A 21,472-nucleotide genomic window follows, 5' to 3' on the forward strand; every position below is an offset into this window, starting at 1 on the left:
AAACCCTCTCACCAGGCCTTTGCTGAGGGTCGCTGATGTGAAAAGCCCAAACACCGTCTTTAATCCCAAGGCTCTAAAAGCTGGAGTTGAGGTGTGGCGATCACAGTCTTTGCTTCTGCGGCGACTGTGGGGCATCGTGGCTTTGATGTGATATTTTTGTCTTAATCCATATCAGTCAATGAAACCCTGAGAGTACCTTCAAACTCCAGGAGCTGATATTTTCCTTTTCTAAGTTTGTACAACTCAAAGATATAGAAAATACTCCAGGAGGTGTAGGGGGATGAATAAATGGTCATTTTTCCTCCCTTCTGTTGGGGGGAAATAAAGTGCAAGGCATCTATAACCCTTTCTAGACCTGTCTTTCTTAGCTCTTTGCTTATCTCTGGAAAAGGAGCACAGCCTGCACTCAGCACACTTCATGTCCTTGTGTCATTTCCAAACTAGTAAAATGTCTTCCAGTGATTTGGGGTTGGTGTGATGTTCTGCCTTTAGTGCCTCTTCTTTCTGGCATTTTACAATGTGCAGCTTTTCCAAATGCAGCAGAAATTTTACTTTAACTGACAAAAAATACTCAACCAGTGTAAACTATATAATGTGATTCTCAGAGCTCTGCCTCCTCTGGTTGTGGGTGTAGCTCAAGGACAAAGCATTTATACCTCACACATTAAACAGAAATCAATGCAGTGTCAGTGGTGGGTTGCAGTGAGTGGGGAACAAGGGGATGGGGTCAGGGGGTTAAAGGGAGAGAACCCCAGAACTTCAGTTCTAATTTTATTCCCCAGGGGACTGTGCAGGTGATGGAGTGCAGCTCAATGCAACTGGGGGAGCTCTGTGGACTAAGTGATGGGAACATGGGCCACAGAGAGTATGGAAGGAAGGACTCGCTTAGTCTGAGGCTTGGCTGTTTATTTTCACAACACATCCAGTGGGACAGTCCAGTTTGGGAGAGCCCAGTGTGCTGTGTTTCTGTGAGAAGGCACCAGAAACTTCTTTTGTTCTTTCTCTCCTTTCCTCCTCTGTGGCAATGGCAGGGGCAGAGTAAGCAGGAGTCCCCAAATATGGGCCTAGGAATTCTGAGATGTGAAGCCCCCAGCACCCTGGAGATTTTTCCCGTGCCCCTCAGGCCAGCAGCACACTTTTGGCCCCACTGCTGATGCTGTGCCAGGCTCCAGTCAGGAGACATTCCCTGCCAGGGAATTCCCATGTGTGGGGCTGCTTTTCTGCTTCAGAGCAGCTCGGGGAGGATCCCAAAGGCAGCTGCTGAGAGCAGATAAAAACCCCAGCAGCAGCTCAGCAGCACGTGTGCAGCCCAGGGGCATCCCGGGACACTCGGGATGGGATGGGATGGGATGGGATGGGATGGGATGGGATGGGATGGGATGGGATGGGATGGGATGGGAATGCTGGCTGGGAGCAGCACAAGGCTCGCCCTCAGCACCGTTTCAGGGTGAGCTGTGTGGAACAGCTTTCCAAGGAGAAGGTCAGGAGGGCAGAGATCTTTCCAGGTGTGGAGACAGGAAGCAGAGCCAGGGGAGCAGGAGGAGCTCCAGCACCTGCTCCTTCCCACCTGATGTGGCAGACTCTGCAAGCACAACCTAGGACAGATTTGACCTTTCTGTACTCCTTTTATTCTGAGAGCTGGGAAGTTGGCTGAATCTTAAGCAGGTAGATTATCCCAGGCCGTGCTGGAGCCTGCGGCAGGCTTGCAGTGGAAGAGGAGAAACAAATGCTGGAGAGATTGCTGGCAGCCCCCAAGGGGATGGTAGCAGAGTACTCAGAGAAGAAATTGGAATTCTGGCAGGAAAATGCTGATTTTATGGAAATGAAAGAACTGTTCCTGCCCCCCTGACATCAGTGGGGGTCAGCATTTTAATGCTGGGCTTTATGGGCAGAGAAAGGTCGTTGGTTTATATTAATTTCAGAAGCACGGATTGGGATAACTTGGTGGGAAAGAGGTTTTAATCTCAACAAATCAGCTCAGAAAAGAGGCAGGTGATAATTAGGGGGAAAGGATAAGGCAGAATCTTTTTTAGCATTTCTCTCATTGCATCTAAATTATTTTAAAAACTTGCAGGGGAACCATGTGCTTCGTGTGAGTTCCCTTGTGCACAGGAAATCACAGCTGGCACATTGTATGTGGAAATCTGGTGTTGAGTGTCCCAAGCTGAGTACAAGGCTGGGCAAGGGACACTTGGATCAAGGCAGAACAACCAGCTCTGGGCATAATCCTGGGGCTGCCCTGAAGCCACGGGGCATGCTTATTCCCAGCTCTCTCTCCTGCTTTCAGGCTTACATCTGGAATTGGCAGAACTTTCTGCTTTATTAACATAAAGTTATATTGTATCTAAGTTGAAAATTGTGTTTTAACACCCCCATTACTGTACCATAGACTGGTGGTTTGTTTTTGTTTGTTTTTCCTGAAAACTTGAGGAAGCTATTAGAGGACTGAATTTGGGGTTGCTGCTGACATTTCCTTGTCATTAGGAAAAGAAGATGAAGAGCAATATTTGGAATGCAGATTTTCGTAAATTAAAATGTTAACAAATCTGACCTATTCATCTGAAACTCCTATAACCAAGATAAATTCCCTGGATACCAGTTATTTCTCCAAATGCTTATTGACACATTTATCAGTGCCTGAGACATGATTAAGTTAAGCTGTGGTGATACAGAATGAGGGTTTCAGTCTCCATTGGACCCTTCTTCCTTGCTTCTGCAATGCAAAGCAGGCACAAAAATAACTTCCAGAGCTGTTCCATATCTAAGAGACAGGTCCATGCTCCAGATCCAGCATTTGTCTTTCAAAAGGGAGAAAAGTCACTTCAGAGCTGGTGTTCCTGGCTCAGCATTTCTGTTGCATGCTCGTTAAATGAGATTTCCTGATGTTCTCAGCATCTCCACTTAAATATTGGTTCTTTGCTGGTTTCCTAAATTACCTTCAATCCATGAAAGAATTAACTGGATGAAGTTTTAGTTTATTTTTTGTCAGGACAAGTGTTTTGTTTGACCTGTGAGAAATCTGTTTTAAGACCAAGTCTTTGCTCCTGTTTCTAAACCCCCATTTTTGCTGCTGTTTCTAAACCCCCACTTCCACAAACCATTGAGGAAATTAAAAGCTCAGCCTCTCAAACTGTACTGGTCTCTCCTAAATGTATCTGACACTGAAGATAGCACAATCAAAAGCCAAAGTATTAAAATATTGATGGCTTTAAAGTTATCTTACCTGGTTCCTATTAATCTGGATGTAAATATGGTGACAATGCTCTGTGTCCACTCACTCATTATGACTTCACTTAATTGAATGGATCCCCAAGGAAGATAAAATTAATTGGACTGCACTTCATAAAAATTATTACAAGAAGACAGTTTAGCAACAGCTCGGATGCCTGAGGGTGAGAAATGCCAAGGGTGGAACAAAGGGACACCTATCCCTTGAACTAAGAGGAGAAATAATAGGGATTTAGGGTCATGAGAGGTTCAGAAGAACATTCTCAGCCAGGTTTTGATGAGAAGGTTAAAAGCAGATACCTGCTGCAGGAAAACTTCAGAGTAGCACAGGAAATCTGCAGTTGATTTAATGAAATTAGGAGGGGAAATTCCTGTGATGGTGGGAGCACAGAATGTGTGGATTATAGGGAAGGCTGCGAAAGCATGAGATGAGCAGGTTGTGGCAAAGTTCAGGGGTAGGAAGGGACCATGGGAGCTGATTTAATTTATGGCAGGCTGCTGCAGAAGTGGGTGGTACTGCAAGAGATGCTGCCAGACTGACGGCTTCATTTAGCAGCACATCTGAATTCCACATTTCATTAATCTGGGTGTTTTTTTTTTTTTCCCACTGAGAAGAAAATTGCAAAGAGGTAAGAAAGGGTCAGGTGAGTCTCAGACACAAGCAGAACATTCATACTTTTGTTTTCCATTCTGAAAAGTAACATTTTTCTGTATAACCTTGCAAAAGCCACCAGCTCTGTTCCACTGTTACTTTGTTCCTCCCACTCAGCCCAGTGTCCCAGGTGGGATCAAGCTCAGACTGTCAGTCTGATGGTGCCCCTGGTGCAGTAACTCAACCCCATGACCAATTTTGATTTCTCTGGTGGCAGAATATCTGTCTCAGTAGCACAGTAAACCTGCACTGGGGCTATAGTATAGGCAATATCATCCTCTGAAGAGCTTCCCTTAAATATTTTATGAACATGGACTTTGAGCATGCAGGAGGGAAAAAAAAAAAAGGAATGAGAGAAAAGGAGGTGATTGATCCCAGGCTCTGCTGGCAGGCCAATAAATGTTGAGACATCTCAAATGTCATCCAGGTTTATTTGAGATAATAAGTATTTCAGCACTGCGGTGCTTGTAGCATAATGTTGCTAACTTTTTGAGATGTCCCTTAGAAAAGAGTCCCTTCCCAGCACATCCATCTGGTGCTGGAGAAATGAAGGAAGTCAGGAGCACTGAGTTGCTTCTTCCAAATTTCTGTATGTTTGTGTTTCTTTTAAAAGTGATTGGATCTCTGCTGCTGCAAATGCTTTTAAAAATACATGAAATCCGATTCTATGATTACTGCACTTGGCTTTCTGAAAACGTGATGTTGCTGGTCCTTCTCAAGTGAGTGAAAGATAAAAGGGAGAGCCTGCCAACAACTGAGTTAGAGGTTTATTTTATTTATGAATGAAATGGCAGAATTTTTTTGTGGGGAAGAGGAGAAGTTCTTCTTATTAGCAGAGACAGTTGATTTCTTTTCCAAAACTCTGGGTTCAGTGCAGCTAGACATTTCTGATAGTGCAGAATTTGAAATGTTATGTTAAAGGAAAGAAAAAATAAAATAAAAAAAACACACTATACACTTATACACTACTCCAAACACTGAGCTGGGATGTTTTTTTACTATCTGCAGTGACTATTTTGGGTATATTTATCTCCAGGTCATTGCAATAGCTTTTCAAAACCTCCTTGTTGATTCAAATGCTGGCTGGGAGTAAACAAGGCATTGCCCTGGTACAGGAATGACTTTAGCCATTGAGTCTGCTGTGAAATATTCCCACAGATAGACATCCACTAGCGTGAGATTACCCAAATACAGTGGGTTCAGTCTGGGTTTTCCTTCCAACCAGACAATCTTCCAAGGGTAGCCAGCAGGTAACTCAGGCTGAGCCTGGCCTTCTGTACCAGGAAACTTCCCCCTGACAGTGGAGCCCAGCAGCTTTCAATCCTTCATCCACCCCTGGAATACAGCAAAAGGAATTTATTGTCTTCTAAATTACCATGGCCCATGCTAATTATTTCCCTCACTGCATATCAATGTGATGTTCTGCAGAGCTGCCTCTGCTCCTCCGAGCAGGGCTGGAGGAACATCTGCTGCAGCATGAGGCTGAAGGATCCCCACCACAGCAGTGATGGATGACTTTACCTGGGCAGATTGTCACTCGTGTGTGTGTACTGACAGAATACAAAGAATGAGGGAAGGTGACATCTGAGTGGCTTGACTGCATCCTGAGAGCTCCTGTTCCCATTTTCCTCAGTCAGACTATCCTTCTCCGAGGAGCAGAGAGGAGTAATGCAGAATTGCCACAAGCATGTCACCTTCTGACGTGCACAATCCTGCATCCACCCTGCTTGCTGTTTGTATCTATCACAGGAGTTCTTTAAAGTGAGAGGGATTCTGCTTTTCATGTTCTTTTCACTGGTTTTTCCAGAGAAGAACTAAAACAAGTTTAGTTTAGCCACGAGTATCTTGCTTTTCAAGATGAACTTCCCATATCACTGCATCAAAACATGCAGGAAAATGCCTCCACAGCTGAACTCACAGGAGGAGAACCAGGGTGAGGGATTAGTAATTATTTTGCCAGCGAAGCACATCCATTTCTATGAATTTAGACCACGAGTCCTTGTATTTAGCTTCCAGACTTGCAGGCTCCCCAAGTGACTGGGATGATGAAGGGCTGTAACAGACTTCCAGGGTTAAGTGGCTTTTCCACTTCTCACAGCACTCAAGCAGTGACTGGGAGTCCTTGTGGAACATGTCTTCAAGCCAGACATAAACTACAGAGTCTTAGCAGGGATAAGCAGGTAAAATACTTCAGCATCCTCTGTCAGACTGTGTTTTACTTGTCCCTTCCAGCCTTGGCCCTAATGTGTTTCTGCCACGTTAGCAAACAGTTCCCCTCTGCCCTGTGCTGTCACACAGCTGGCTCTGCCCTCGCTGTCTGCCTGGCAGCCTCGTGCCATCCCAGGGATTTGTGGAGCACAAAGTCACTCTGAGGGATGAAATCCACTCTATGCACATCATTTCTCGTGAATACTACGTTATCCCTGATACCTTGTAATTTTTCAGGGCCATGTAACTAAAATGTAAATACTGAAGCTTTATGTATTAATGTGCCTGAAATCATTACTTAAAGATAAAACTAGTTAAATTATTCAGTTATAAAATTATCCCATTTCCACAGCAGCATATCCTGTCAAAGGAAGAGCTGATTAGCTATAAGCTGAATTTAGCCAGCAGATTTATGCTGGATTCTGGTTTATGTTTCTACATTGTACATAGGACTGATTTGAGTTTGCTCCATCATTCCAGTGCATTTAATTTACTCATTACAGACAAGGATGACCTTTCTCAGCAAATTATAGTGAGGAGCACTACCACTTATCAATGAAGAAGATTCATTTTATTAACCCTCTTTAGTGCTTTGGAAGGGTGTTGTGCACTCAGTGGAAGGCCACTTGCAGTAATTTGAGATACCAGAAGTTAGCAGAGGGAGAGGGCTCAAATCTGCTCCACAGCACTGCTGTAGGGTTCCCTCATAGCCTTTGTGTCAGGGTGGGAAAGATGTGAGCAAATCCATGTCACAGAAATCACACCATTTGTTTTAATTAAGAAGGAAACAATGCCAGGGGTTCTGAAGCTTTGTCACAATTCCCAGGAGGAATATATCTCCCCATCTGAGCTCCTCAAATGGCAGCGCCTGTGTGTCTTTCTGGTGGGTGTTTCTGCAAGGATCTGTACCTTTTGCTCTTCTGCGTGATTGCTGCAACTCTCTAAACAAGAAGCTGGCAATCAGTTTTAGAACTCCTGTGTTGGAGCTCTAAAGGAAAGGGTTTTTTGATTACTTTTCCTTTAAAAAAGCCTGATAGCTAGATAGACTAGTAAAACTGATAGAGGAAGGGCTCTGAGCCATGGCCTTGGAAGAAAATAGCATGAGTAAGGAAAAAAAAAAGTGGATATGATGGGAGGCACTTTTATAGAATAAAAGAGCTTTCCAAAGAAAGAGGCTGGTAAATAGCTTGAAACCTGTGGGAGTCCTATGAGCAGACAGCAAAACAGCCATGGTATTTATCTCCCAAAAAGGTAGTCCAGGAGGATGATCAGGACACAAGTGTAACAGGCTGGAGATCACCTGGCTGTTCAAACTGAAATATGTTGTCCCAGTTTGGCTGTGAGTTTGTGTGAGCTCAGCCTGGCTGTGTGACCTGCTTGCACTCATCTTGGCCCTGCCCTGTCCTGAGGCCTTTCATTCCCCATCAGATTGCATTTTTAATAAAGAGGATCAAACAGAGCAGTAGGGTTGGTTTTATTGCTCTTCTGGGTAGATTTTCAGCCCTGGTCCCAGTGCCCTGTGTGTCCTTCCTGAAGATGTGCACAGCAGGATGCTCCAGCTCAGAACTGGGCTGTACATGGAAACCTACAGCAGTTCACATCTCCCGTGGAGCTGATTCTGAGAGTGAGTCCTGCCCTTTCAAATGAAGAGTTTCCTCCCACTCAGGCAGTGCCTATGACACTATTTACTGCCTGCCAGAGTAGCTCCCAGTTTGGTTTTTAAACTTTTTCTCCCATTTGGTTTAGACTCTCTTCATTCACCTGGCTTGCTTTCAGTATTGCCAGCATTTAGATGCTGGAGCCTCTGGAGGAGGTTTTACTGACTCACATGTGGAACTGTAATAGCTTTTTATTCATATTTGGGTGAGCTATTGAAGAGATATTACCAAATTGAAAAGCTGCATAATTTGGGGTTGAACTATTCAGATAAAACAAAGCTTTGAGTTTAATTGGATCCAATTATAGAGTCCAAGCAAGAAGACTGACACCCCACCTAATCATTTTCATTCTTTTAAATATGGAAATCTTCAGAGCCTCTCCTATAAGAAAATTCCACATATACTAATAGTCTATAGAACCTTTTCTTTCTTCACACACATTTTAATATGTTCAGAGAGTTCTGGTACAGTCTGGTTGCACTTGTTTCAAGTTGCTCATGAAATCCCACCTCTGACTACAGTGGGTTGGTTTATACATTATTCAGTAGTAAAATCCCAGCTGAATAGGGAGGAGGAAAAATAAGTTAAGTATTGGAGTGGAAAGCTCACCAGGTCCTTAGCATAATCTCTCTGGTTCAGACCTGCATTTCTTTTTCTATTTGAGCTTGTCTTACAGTGGAGAAGAGTGTATCATTCCAATTTCAGATAGAAGACTACCTTCTCAGCTCAGGCAGATTTAAAGTTATTCTTTTGGTACATCACATCCTTTCCAACAGCCCCTTCCCCTCTCTAAAGGGATTATTGACTAAATCTGCACCAGGTCAAGTGAAATAATTAAACACAAGTTGGCTCCACTAATTAACTTATCCACAGACCATTGTCTGTTATTAGCATTTTAAAGAGAGACTTTGTTAACTCCTTCTTCCTAGGCCTAGTATTACTTTTTTTAAATAGCAGAATTCATTCCTGTGAGCATCTTTGGCTCCATTTCTTGCTTAAATATTGTCTTCAACACATTTGCCAGAGCATGAGTGAGTTTGTGGGATGTTTCACCCTGCACCAGTTACTTTTCTTAACTGGGCATAAGAAGAAGGCAGCTTGAATGCAAAGGACTGTGACTGTCAGAAAACCAAATACAGTCTCCTGTATTCTGAAATATTCTTAAAATAGGAAGTTCTCAGTGTAAACAGCAGAGAGGCTGTTACATGCTCTGTAAAGTATAATTTAAATTGTGATGTATCTGGAGCTTTTATAGTACATCTCATCTGGAACAGTGTCAAGATCGTGGCGTTTGTATTTTCAGAGGATGTAATACTTCCAAAAATACAGAAATGTGTGCACAGGGACCAAAATGTGGGCGTTTGCTGTTCTGCATCACGAATCATGTCTATTTTCTTGAGCTCTGCACTAATTAGTACCTAGAAAGGTGGCAGAAGGTGGCTCTTTGAAGGGGAGGACTGTTCTTAGACACTTGTGAGCATTGCTGGGCTGGCTGAAAATAATCACAACATCAGGTACTGAGGGTTGGGCTGTTCTCCATTCACTGCAGGCTGAGAGGGCCATGGGTAAGGCCAGCAAGGTGTCACATGCAGGCAGGATGGGTCTGTGTGTTATTCTTCCCAGAACTGCACATTAAAGCATCTAGGAGCCTGTAGCAGCAGAGCCAAAGCAGTGAGGCAGTTTGTTCTTTTGTCATGGTAACCTCACCATTTTTCTTCTAATTTTTAGGCTAAATATTTTCCTTTCTTTGTTGTTCCGTTATTCCAGCTTTCTAAAAAATTCTGAGGAATTTGTTTAAGAAATCCTCATTAAATAGAGTACATGTCAGTACGATCATGTTTTATTCAAGCTATTCATTTTTTGCACTTAAAATGCCTTCTGTTCTAAATGCCTTTCCAGAAAAATAAATGTGGTTAAAGTAAACAGGTCACATAGTCAGTGACCTTAAATCTGATGGCTCAAATTGAGAAGGGGAACTAATTGCATAAAAATGCAGTGACTCATATTATCCAGATGTTCAATAAGTTGATCTTTCCAACTTACTTACACATGCCTGAAAAAGAAAAATACTGTAGTTTTCTATTAATACCAAGATAGAATTCACCTCAGTTTATAGGGAAGGGTCTTGTTTTAATGGTTCAAGGTTTGGGCAGATACCCAAGGAGGGGTGAACTGACCAGACTGGTTGCAGCTGTCTGAGGATGGGAATCAGGGTTTGTAAGTCAGCAGCAAATGACTCTTGTAGAAGTGGGGAGCTTTTCTGCCAGGTATCTGCTATTCTAAAGGGAGGGTTTGATGCTGCCCAAGCAGGAGCACAACAAATAAAATGCCTGCTTAGGAATCATAGTGGTCTCCTTCTGAAGGTGGATTTCAGCGAGGTCAGAGGAGCAGCATCCTTGTCTCTTGAACTCAGGACCAACCCTGTGGTTTGCTTGCAGCAGAGTAGAGCTGGCCCAGCCTCAGAGATTTGCTGTGATCAAAACACCCTACCCTGTATTGGGTGTGTTTTGCTCACAGGGGAGCCTGTGCTGATGTGAAGTAGTAGATGAGAGGATACTCTGTGCATTACTCATTCTGGAAGTGGTTTGTTTTGGAGATGTGTATGTTTCTGCAATTATTTTAGCCATTAAACTTCAGCCCTGAAAATGCTTTCATCTTGGCTGATTCCATCTTTTTGTGGCCATGGCAATGGAGAGGAGTGTGATGGGAAATGCATTAGTAGGTTTGTAAATTATGTGCAGTTCCCTCCCCCTGTATGTTTGATATCAGGAGATGATGTTTGACAGAGAAGATAATGAACAGTATTTGCTGGTAAATCAGCAGCTAGATGTGGTTTGAAAGAAAGCATATTTGGGCATAAAGAGACAATCTGGAAGGTTACCAGTGCTGTGCACTATCAGAAAATCTGCTCTACAGATGAGCAGTAGAGAATCTCCCACCAGTGAGTGCTGGAGAAGAGCTGGGTGGCCTCATGACTTCAGGGTATCAGCTCCAGACAAAGCAATTGAGCAAACTTCCCAAAAAAACCAACCTGCAGGGTAATCTGCAGGGCATCAGAGGGTTCTTAGGGCAGGTAGTCCATCCCCAGCTCCTTTGGCCATGGCCACATCCCTGAGAACCCCTAAGGTAAAAAGCAGTAGAATCTCTCAGATCTATCCATCAGATTAGAAATTGAAGCATCAGCAATCATTTATGTAGATGATCCTGATTAAGCAGGAAGCTCCCCACAACATTTTCCCCACCCCCAGATTAGGACAAAATAATGATTTTTTTTTTAATTGTCATTACCAGACAGAAAATAAAATCTGGAGAGATTTAGCATTTTTGTTTTAATAGCTGCAAAAATGTCGCATTGATATTGGTCTTTTAAAATTATGTTTGACATTTTGAAAGATCAATTTTTGTCAATGCTAGCTCAGACCATTAAAACCATTTTAAAAAGGACTCTTTTGCAATGTAAAAATAAATTCCAAGCGAGGGAGAGCTTTCAAGTGCCCGTCCTTGGGAGCAGTTTCACTCTTAGCATCTTGTGATGAAAAACCATTTTGTCATAATATTCTCCACCAGTTTTCATCCTCAGGCCCCTTCAGCTCTCTATATGGTCTCTGCCACTGCTGTCATCCAACCATATCAAAATGGGTATTTAGGGATGTTCTTCTGAAAACTAATTCCAGTGTTTGCAATAAGAGCTGCTAATGTAACTCAGAGTGACCATTGCCTGCAGTATCAGCATCTTCAAAGGCTGACTGACACATTTGAGAAATGGATTTTGTGTTACTCTGCTGACCCCAGACTCTGTGCCAGGGCAGTTCAGAGAGGGGCACAGGCACAGTCCTTTCCAACTTCCATAGGGAATAAGGAAAGCTAAATTACAGACTTCAAATCCAGATGTGCAGGGGAGCGTTCAAGGAAAATGCATCAAAAACATCGTGCAAAAACTCATTTAAAGTTACATAAATTATTGTTTGCATTTTCACATGCAGTTATTTTCAAGTCTAACCAGCTGTATCTGATTGAAGTAGCCCTAAATAAATAGATCGTTACATAAACACAACATTTGTTTGGGGATTTTTTCCCAATAAGGTCTGGGCCCTGTTTGCTTCGCAGTGTTGCACAGACTGTGAGAAGGAGGTGTCTGAATTTCAATGGGACATTTTGACACAGAAAATCCCATTCTTAGTATGTTTGGAATTTCTAAGTCTTATGGTGACAGCTACCATCAAAGAAGACACAGTAAATAATACAGCACGTATTTTGCAGAGAAATTGGAATGCAAGCAGAGAGTCTAAAGAGGTGATCACATTTCATTTCACTTTTTTCCCCCCATTTTGGTGCATCAAGCCAATGTCTGGTGCATGCTGAAGGACTGAGCAGGCGTTCTGCTGACAGGCTCCCCAGCAGATCTTGGGTTGCTGTTTGCTGGGAAGGGCTGGTGTTTGCAGTTCCAGGAGAACCCTTTTTTTACAATCCAAGGTGATAAAACCTCACTCCCTCAGACCCCAGGTGTTATCATCTCACAAATCAATTACCTGATAAAGGGTGATCCTGGGCAGCCTTGGTTACTCACTGCTGCAATCCAGTCCACAAAGTTCAGAAGTCCTTAAAGCACCACCGAAATTCTTTCTAGCAGGTCCCATGGTTCTATAAATGAGGAAATAAACCAAGTGACTCAAGGCACAGAGATGCTTGTCTGTGCTGTCTCTGTTCCAAACCAGAATAAAACATGAAAGAATAATCTGAAAGACATGATGGTTTTTATTGAAGAAATAATCAGAGAGTCGCTTATCAGAATCAGGAAACCTGCTTTATCCTTTGTTGCATTATAAATAAGAATTATATTTGTTCTTGGGGAACAAGCCTGAAGTACACTGCAAGATGTTATTATGAGTGATGCACCAGGAGGAACTGAATAAATACTGCCTGTCTGCCCCGTTAGGTGGTTTTGTGTCTTACATTTCTCTGATTCCTCTACCAGAAATGAGTTGTTTTATCATTTCAGAGGTGTACTCATGATTGGTTTGCTTGTGGGGCCTGGATGCCAAGCTTACAGAAGGGAGGATGCCAGGCAAGGTGGGGAGGAGGTGGGGCTGAGGTCTCCAGGTGTGCCCCAGCTGCTCACTGTCCAGATGGGCTCTCCTGCTGCAGGGAGAGCACTGCTGGCCAGGGCAGCCTGTGGTGGTGTGGAGGAAACCAGAAGGAACAGAAAGATAAAAGGGAGAAACACAAAAGGGAGGAAGAGACATTTGTAGGGATAAATTAGGGAGGGTGGAAGCAAAGAAGAATTTACTTTTTCCACTCTTGTAATTCCTTGCAAAGGCTATTAGCTCTGGATTTGAAGGGTTATAGGGAATGCCATCCTAGGTAGAACAACACCCATAGTGCAGCATCCTCTCAGGATCCAGGCATCTGTCAGAGCTGCAGGCACGAGCTCTTGGAGCTGTGTGCGCCGGTTACGTCTCGCGCTAGGTGATTAGATGTAAAATTACACAGTATCATCCCAACTTGGAACATAAAACCACTTCCATGCTCTGTCTTGACTGTTCATAATGTTTCTTGGCAGAAGTTGTTGCAGACACCAGCTTTCAATCCTTCCAAATTAAATGTCAGTCAATGGCAGCGCCGTCATCAGCGGGAGCATCCCGCTCGTCCCACTCCCCCCAGCTCTGCACCTCCTCTGCTGGCTGATGAGCAGCTCAGCTGGGAGCAGTTTTGAAGGAGATCTTTGACTTTCTTTGGCTTCCCAGAGGAATTCATAATTATTTCCTCCTTTATCATGGAGTGCAGCTGGAGTCTTCAGCTCCATTAGAACTGCCCTGGTAATTTCACAGTGTAAAATTTACAGCAAACTAGGGACATTAACGTTAAATAAATTTATGCAACAGCAACCCTCACCCAAGTCATTAAAAGTGTGTGCCGTTTTTAATGGATGCTTCAGCATGGCATTTGATAAGTTTGTTCATTTCTTTTCCCAGTCTGTTGGTTATACATACACACATTCTTCTGCCACAGGTATTGGTGAAAGCTGCTGTGGCCACAGATGTCCCCTCCTTGCAAACACTTTAAACATGGCTGTAATCACAACCTCGGTGAGGATTGGAGTGAGGAGAGGCTGTCACCAAGAGTGGATTTGGTGTGGGTCTGTGTGCAACTCCAATAATCCAATTGAACTATGCAGTGATTCCGAATCACGTCTATTTGAGAATGCAGGATGTCATAAAGGCTGCTAATCTGGTGGAAAATTGCATTAAGCTGAGACAAGACAAAGTTGATTATGTGCACAAGTAGTGCAGATGTGCCTGGCACTGGTCGTTTATGCATATTGATAGATCTTAAATACAGCAGAGCAGGGGATGGGATGGGGTTTCTATGGATATTGATTTTGTTTCAGCTCCTTGGGCTGTCATCAGAGACTTTCAGATCCGACTGCCTTGACCGATACAAGCCCTGATAAGAAAGCTTGATAAGAAAGCAGGCACGGGGTTGATGTCCTGGCCAGAGAAAACCTGCTGAGTATGTCCTTAGAGAAGCAGATATTGAGGAGCACCCCTGCTCTTCAGCTCCATGCAGCCAGGGTGTGGAACTCTCTGGGAGGCTGCAGTTGGGTTTTTGGGCTGCCTTGCTGGATGTTCCCAGTGCAGGAACAGCCTGGAGTGCTCACGAGGGTCAGCTTGCTGCGTGATCTGCTTCTCTTCAGTTTGTTGAAGGAGGAGACTTGGTTTCCTAATGGTTTAATTTTGGCTTCTATAAACCTGCTGGAGCAGAACTGTTGTTTTTCCACCTCTCCCACGTTCCAAGCAGTGAAGCTAGAAACAGGAGGTTTTCATCCTGTTCTTTGGTTGTTGTCTCATTCCTCAGGAATCTTTATTAAGGCAGTTTTCTTCAGTCCTGCTCTGCCTGCAGCCCCTGACCTCTGCCACAAGGCAGCCTGGTTTCCAAGGGCTCTGTGACTCTGCTGGCATGAGCCATTTAATGGTTTCCAACTGAAAGAGAGCAGGTTTAGATTAGATATTAGGAAAAAATCTTTGCTGTGAGGGTGGTGAGGCCCTGGCATGGGTTGCCCAGAGAAGCTGTGGCTTCTCCATCCCTGGAAGTGTCCAAGGCCAGGCTGGACAGGGCTTGGAGCAATCTGGGACAGGGGAAGGTGTCCCTGCCCATGGCAGGAGATGAGCTTTAGGGTCCCTTCCAACCCAGGCTGTTCCATTATTCCATGATTCTCTGATCACTGGCATGGAGCTTGAAACATGATGTGAGAATCAAATAAGATGCTGGTTTTCTAATAAACAAAACATTTAGGAGTAGAGATAATTAAGCATCTAGCAGACAGGAAAAAGGATTTGTGTATTTTTTTTTCTTGGGAATTCCCTAATATCCCAGTCCTGAGGGTTTTTATGTGTATGGGATCTCCACTTACCTTGCCTGCAGCCTGAGCTCTGTGCAGGTGAGTCTGCTGGCACAGGTGAGCTTTCATGACTGTGCTTCAGTTCTGAAAGAGGAATTTGTAATCATGTTGAATTCAGTGCATATAACTTACCTTGATTTATATTTGAGCTGAGGTGAAAGAACTCTATCTGTGATTATGGACATCAAAGACAATATATTGAAATTCAGTTTTCTCATGTACACATCATTTATCAAATCTCTGCCCAATAATGCCAACATTTGCTGCACAGAAATACAACATGATGGATTACCTGCTTCCCACCAGCTTTCTGAAGGCCAAGGAAGATAAACACAGGATTCTTGTAGAAATGCCAAGTTCAGGCTGGGGAGAGGCACTGAAATCAAAAGCCCCATGGCAGTTAGGAAAATTCACAAGCAGGATAAGAATTTCAGGGACCTTACAGTCATCAAAGGAAACAAGTTTCTTGGTTTCTTGCTGTCCCAAGAGCACGAGTGACCCACCTGCTGCAGGCAGTGTCACCTTTTTGCAGAATTTGGCCTGGTTTAGTGCTTTTCCTTGAGATGCTGATGATCTAAAAAAAGCACATTTCCTGTATCTAAAGCAGTAGCGATCTGGACTTGGATCCATAACAGCCAGTTCTTGCCTGGAATCTGAAAAAAAAAAAAAAATCTTAGAAATATGAATTTCAAATTAAAACCAGGAAAAAATAAATAGCAGAAAACACTTTTATTTCTTGCTGAGCTTCTATTCAGTTCCTGTTTCCTGTGTTGACAGTGTAAGTTATACTTGGGCAGGAAAAAAAGGAAGCCCACAAACATAATTGCAACCATGTCTAATTAGGCAGAGCTATGTAAATTTAGCGTTTCTACATGATTATAAATGTCAGGAGAGCCTTAGATAAGACATGAGAGTTTTGAGTATCTCTTGTGTACCTAGTCTAAAATGTCCTTATTGCTAATCCTATTCATCTAGAGTTGCTTCCTAATTAGAATATTTATGGGCTAATAAGGAGGTGAACAAGACACTCCAGTTCAGTTCCAAAGGTGAGAGCAGGGATTCATTAGACTCGGCGTCTCTGTTTTGATTGCTGTACAATGTAATTAACATTGTGCTAGACAATCATTTTAGATTTACCTTAACAACAAATGTTTAAAAGATTCCTGTTGTTCTGTCTTTGTGCCCCGGTCTGCTGAAACCAAAAGCAGGGATGTCAGCAGCTTTGAGAAATTTGGGGGTTCCTGGATGGTTTTTTTTGGGTTTTTTCTTGTATTTTCTGAACTGTTTTGACCTCAGTCTGTCGGTTACTGATGTTTCTGAGTTTTGGCCATGCCAGCTAAAAGTGAATCTGGTTTGCATATTTTATGAATTCATGTTTTATACATTTTATATCACTAGGACCTGCTTTATAGGAAATGCTTACTTTGATATTTTGGTGGGTTTTTTCAGAATTTTCACTCGCATGTCTATAACCAGTGACCTGATATAAAACAGAATTTTTAAAGTCAGATATAATTCAGCTGGTTTTAGGTTATATTACCATGAAAGCACTGGGAGTGCCTGATGTTCAGTGTATGAATCTATAATTTTTCTTCTGGAAGGTTCTTCCCCACCAGGAGCCCCAGTGAGCCCAGGCACAGCAGCAGCAGGAAAAATGCCTCCTGCCTCCAGACTGAGAGCCAGGCAATCCTGAGTTCCACCCCACTGCCTTGTGGACCTGACTGATCCAGCCCTGTGTGAGCATTTGGGTGCTTCCTTGGTGGGATCATCCCCTCTCTGGGGGTCCAGCCTTTCCCCACCCATCCAGCCCAAGATCTTGCAGATGACACCTTCCTCCTCTGGCTTTTGCAAGATGTTTCTTCCAGCTTGCTGCCAAAGCTCCTTGTGAAGGGCCCCTCAGCCCTGCCTAAGGGGAGATGCTCTTTCCTGAGCCCATGGAGGGGCTGGGAGCGTTGCCAGCCCCAAATCCCCATGGCATTGCTGCTCATGGGGAGCACAGGGGCAGCTCCTGATGGACTGTAGAAAGGACAAGGCACAGAGCTTCTGTTCTCCCTCCCACATCTCTCTTTACTTTAAGCCCCACTTCTGTCTGCAGACCACATCTAAGTTCTGCAAAGCAATGACCATAATTAATACAAACGCTCAATTGTATCTGTAATTGTCCCCTATTTTTGCCAGTCTCAAAGTCAGCTCCTTTCCAAGGGCAAGCTGATCAAAGCAAAACCTGGGGGGCTTGATCTCTTCTGTTTCCTTTGAGAAAACAACATTCTGTGGCTTTAAAGGTGTGATCAGAAAAGTTGTTAAGATGTCAGGTCACGTTATTTCAAGTCTTCTCTGTATAAATTATAGTGAGCTACGGTGATCTCATAAATAATGATAAATATAGCAACATTCTACTGCTGATGGAAATCATTATCAGCTATTATCAACTTTAATTAATATATTCACATTATTCAAATCCAGGTAGAAAATGTTCTTTGGCATCAAGTCTAGAGGAATATGGATTGTGGCTTTTGTGCAGCTTGAAAAGGAGCTGGCAGCAAGGAAGCAGCTCTGGGGAAATATTTTGTTTAGACCTAGGGTCCAGCTCGTTGATTGTCCCATAAATGTCCACTTTAACTTCTTGTGTGCAAGGTAGATATCATGCTTTCCAGGGTTGTTTCTTTCCTTGGAGCACTTCTCCTGCACCAGAAGAGCTTTTTGTTTTTTGTGGCATCTCAGTTGTCTCCATAACAACCAGGGTAATGCTGGGGAATACACAATTGAAGATGCTGGAGATGACTAGTGGTAGCAAATGTTCTTTAACATGAAAAATGAGTGAAAACAAACAGAAAATATGGGCTAAATAAACCTCTACTAATTCTAAATGGAACGGTTCTTGAAAATTTCCATTAGGACTTAACAGCTCTTTAAATAAATAACCACTGTGTCCCCTTCCATCTGAGGGTTTCCATCTGTTGATTGTGTTTGTTTGCTTTTCTCCCATTTTGTGCAAATCCCGAGGCCCAGTCCTGCTGCACACCCAGCCCCTGGGTACAGGGCTAAATTTTCCCTTCCCTTTGGACAAGGAGCTGAAAAACAACATCAGACAGATTCTCCCACCTGCCCCTGCAGGAGCTAACCCATAAAACCCTGCATCCACACCTCCTGTTGCCCCTGGAGTTTGGCCAGAGCTCTGTTTGCAGCTTTCCAGGAGAGAGAGGAGGGTTTGTCAGAGCAGGAATTCCCTGTTTATCCACTGTGCTCAGCCAGGGGCAGAGGGTTCTGCTCCATGCACACAGGAGAGCAGCTGGGAAAATTCCTGAAGAGATGCTCCTGCATCCATCTTATCCCTCTGTGCCTGCCAGGAGCCCAGACCATGGCCTCTCTCCACAGGCAATGCAGAATCTCTGGGATAATCCCTGGCCCTCAGACATGCACCACCCTCTAATATCCAGACCAAAGAAGGTGCCAGCCTGGGATGGTATTTTCTGTTCCAAAGCAGTGAAAATGGGGTCTCTGGGTGCTGTGTTTTCCATGGAAAAGGCTCCCATCAGTAATTCCCTGGCTAATGGTTTAGTTAGGGACCTTAATGACTCAGATTAGGACCTGTTACAGCTGGTGTGAGGCAGCACTTTGTTTCTGCTGTCAGATAATACATGTCTAAATCTGCACTGTTCTGACATTTCCTCTGAGAAAAAAAGAATAAAAAAATCCATACAGCTCCCATTAACCAAGAGAGAGAGAGGTAAACACTGCTGTTAGTGAGGTGAGATAAAACCTTTTCACTCTGGGACACAAATATGAGTTCAACTTATGATAAAATTAAATGCATTTCATGATCTCACTCCCCACAGGGAGTCACTCCCATCTCACAAGGGACCAAGGACCAGAGTCCTAAATCCCTTTGCATTCTGCCTGAAGAGGATGGTCCCACCAGCTCCACATGGAGCCTGGTCTCACAGCCCTGCTTCTTCCTTGCAGTGCAGAACCTCAGCTTCTGGTTGTTCTTCTTTCCCAGCATGGTTTTGTCTGAGAAGTGGAGGAAATACAGCACGACACACACAATTATTTAGTGTAAGCTGATACACCTGAACCCGAGGTGTGCAGCTCCATGGGAGCTTAGCACTGCTGTGGGAGTAGGAAAAATACTAATTTGCTTTTCCAAAAGTGCATGTCCCAGCAGTATTTTGGAGAGTATTAAACTTAGAATCTCATCAGCTCCTCCTAAATCTGCTGCAGGGCTAAGATGTTCAACTGGATCCTGAAGAAAATAGGGATGCAGTTCTGGGGATGCTTCCCTTGCATTGAAGAGGCAGCTGAGATTTTGGAGTATGGACCACAGATGAGATGGTTTCATTTGAATTCCATGTCACAACCGAAGCAAAAATAGTTTGTTTTGAGGGAATTCTTTATCCACAGTGTCTGTTTTCCTTCATAATTTCCAGAAATTATCAGCACTGAAATAAGGGCTGTTGTTTGCAATTAGCATAGCCTGAAAAAATTCCAGCTCACACGTGGTACCCTTAAGAGGGATAAGACACCCCAGGTTTGTGGCAGGTGATGGGTGGCATGAATGAGATCCTGTGGAGGGACTAAAGCACTGTAAATCCACACCCCAGCTTGTCTCACAACAATTTTTATGTACCTATATCTTCAGTCTGCAGTTACATTTTTGTACTGGTTCTGTCACTGGGCACAAAGCGATGAATTGCTGCCCAGAACTTACTGTCAGTTTATTTACATGTGCAAAAAGTTTCTCTTTGGAATAATTCTGCTCAGGGAACTGATGCAACTCAGCAAAAGGACTGTCTTGCACATAGAAACAGGTCTGAGCTGGGGGTGGGGGGTAAAGACGTAACATTGTGAGGGTGGATTTAATCCATGCAGTTTTACTTCTTTGCATAAAGAAGGCTTAAAACTGCATTCAGCATCTCCAACTGGACTCTGCAAACCAATGAATCCCTCTTAAAAAAAGAGCCTTAATTCCTCTGCCTGTTCCTCATTTGAGAAACAGGAATAATTCTCAGCTTGCAGAAGTTTAATGAGTATGAATTTGTCAATATTTATGCCTACAAAGAAAATAAAGTATGCTGGCATTATTTATAGCATTTCAGTAAGCTCGTCAGAGCAGCATCATATATGATCAGGTCATGGGTTAACAAGGATTAATTATCTTGGCAGAATTATGCTTTGCAATTTTTCATTTCAGTCTGTTACTTTCGAGTATTTGATAATGCAGCCTACTAAATTCAGGGTCATTCTGCTTCTTGTATGAAATTCAGTACTCCCCTTCATAAATGTTTTTTAGCAGAAATGTAGCCAGAATTGGGGAGAGCTGAAGTGTTGAAATTCCCTCTTGCAGCTAATAGCCAAGGAACTGCTACATTCCTCCAATTTTGTAACTGCAAGAATTGCATTTCATCACATAAAGGTGGTTGGCAAGTCCCTCTTTCATACCTCATAGCAATGTGAAGTTAATTCCATATTACAGGAACCTGGGAGATTGTCAAGGGGGTCTCTACAATGCCAATTCCTTTATAAAATTTCCCCTGCTATGATGGAACCTGCTCCTGGTCACCCAAAGGCCTTTGACACTTGCAAAGATCCTGCACATCCCTTAGCTGACAAAAAAAAAAAAAAAAAAAAAAAAAAGCATAGAAATTAAATGCTGTTTGATTAAGGCCCTGATCTGGGAAAATTAAATTTTGCCTTTGATTATTGCAGTGGCTTCTGGCTGCAGCTCCATCCTCTTGTCATAGACAGTGACCAGAAAGGGTCCAAGGTGCCCTTCCAAAGGTCTCCCTGTCCAGCTGGGGCAATTTAAGATTATCAAAAATCCTTCTTGGCCTACTCCCTTCTCTTTCAAGTTAATAAACAGGGCATTTAATTTCACACTCCATATATCAGTCTGCTTTTTCGGGAGCTCTGCTCTGCCAGCCCCTCTCCTGTCACTGACATGGAGCAGTTCTGCTCTGGATGGCAGCGGCTGCTCTCTTTGGAGTCTCACCTGGGTGTGCAGAGACTCTGCTAAGGCAGATCTGATTAAGGCTGACAGGTTCAGTATGGGAAGGAAAACATCCCTGCTCATCACAGCAGCTCTCACAGTGGCACTCTGCCAGCCTGGCGTCTCAAACATTTCATTTATCAGCAGTTTTTCCATTTACCACAAAGCCATTTGTTCCTGTTCCTCACTTGCCCGGTTTTATCTCGTGTCTGAAGCCCTCTGAGCAAGCAGGACAGTGAGTTGTACTCTCCAAAGCAGGGCAGGCTCCCTTTGAAAAGCATCTGCAAAACCTCTGAGTCACCAGAGGTTGGGGTCCAGAGCTCACCGTGCTGTTTCTCTTC

General features: G+C 43.5%; 1 protein-coding gene across 2 annotated transcripts in view; it reads left to right on the forward strand.

The window, feature by feature from the left end:
• Positions 1-21,472, forward strand: part of CDH4 (cadherin 4) — a 416,361-nt gene that overhangs the window by 342,913 nt on the left and 51,976 nt on the right. The window lies entirely within an intron of this gene.

The sequence above is a fragment of the Lonchura striata genome, chromosome 17 (assembly GCF_046129695.1).
Source record: "Lonchura striata isolate bLonStr1 chromosome 17, bLonStr1.mat, whole genome shotgun sequence".
NCBI classification, from domain to species: domain Eukaryota; kingdom Metazoa; phylum Chordata; class Aves; order Passeriformes; family Estrildidae; genus Lonchura; species Lonchura striata.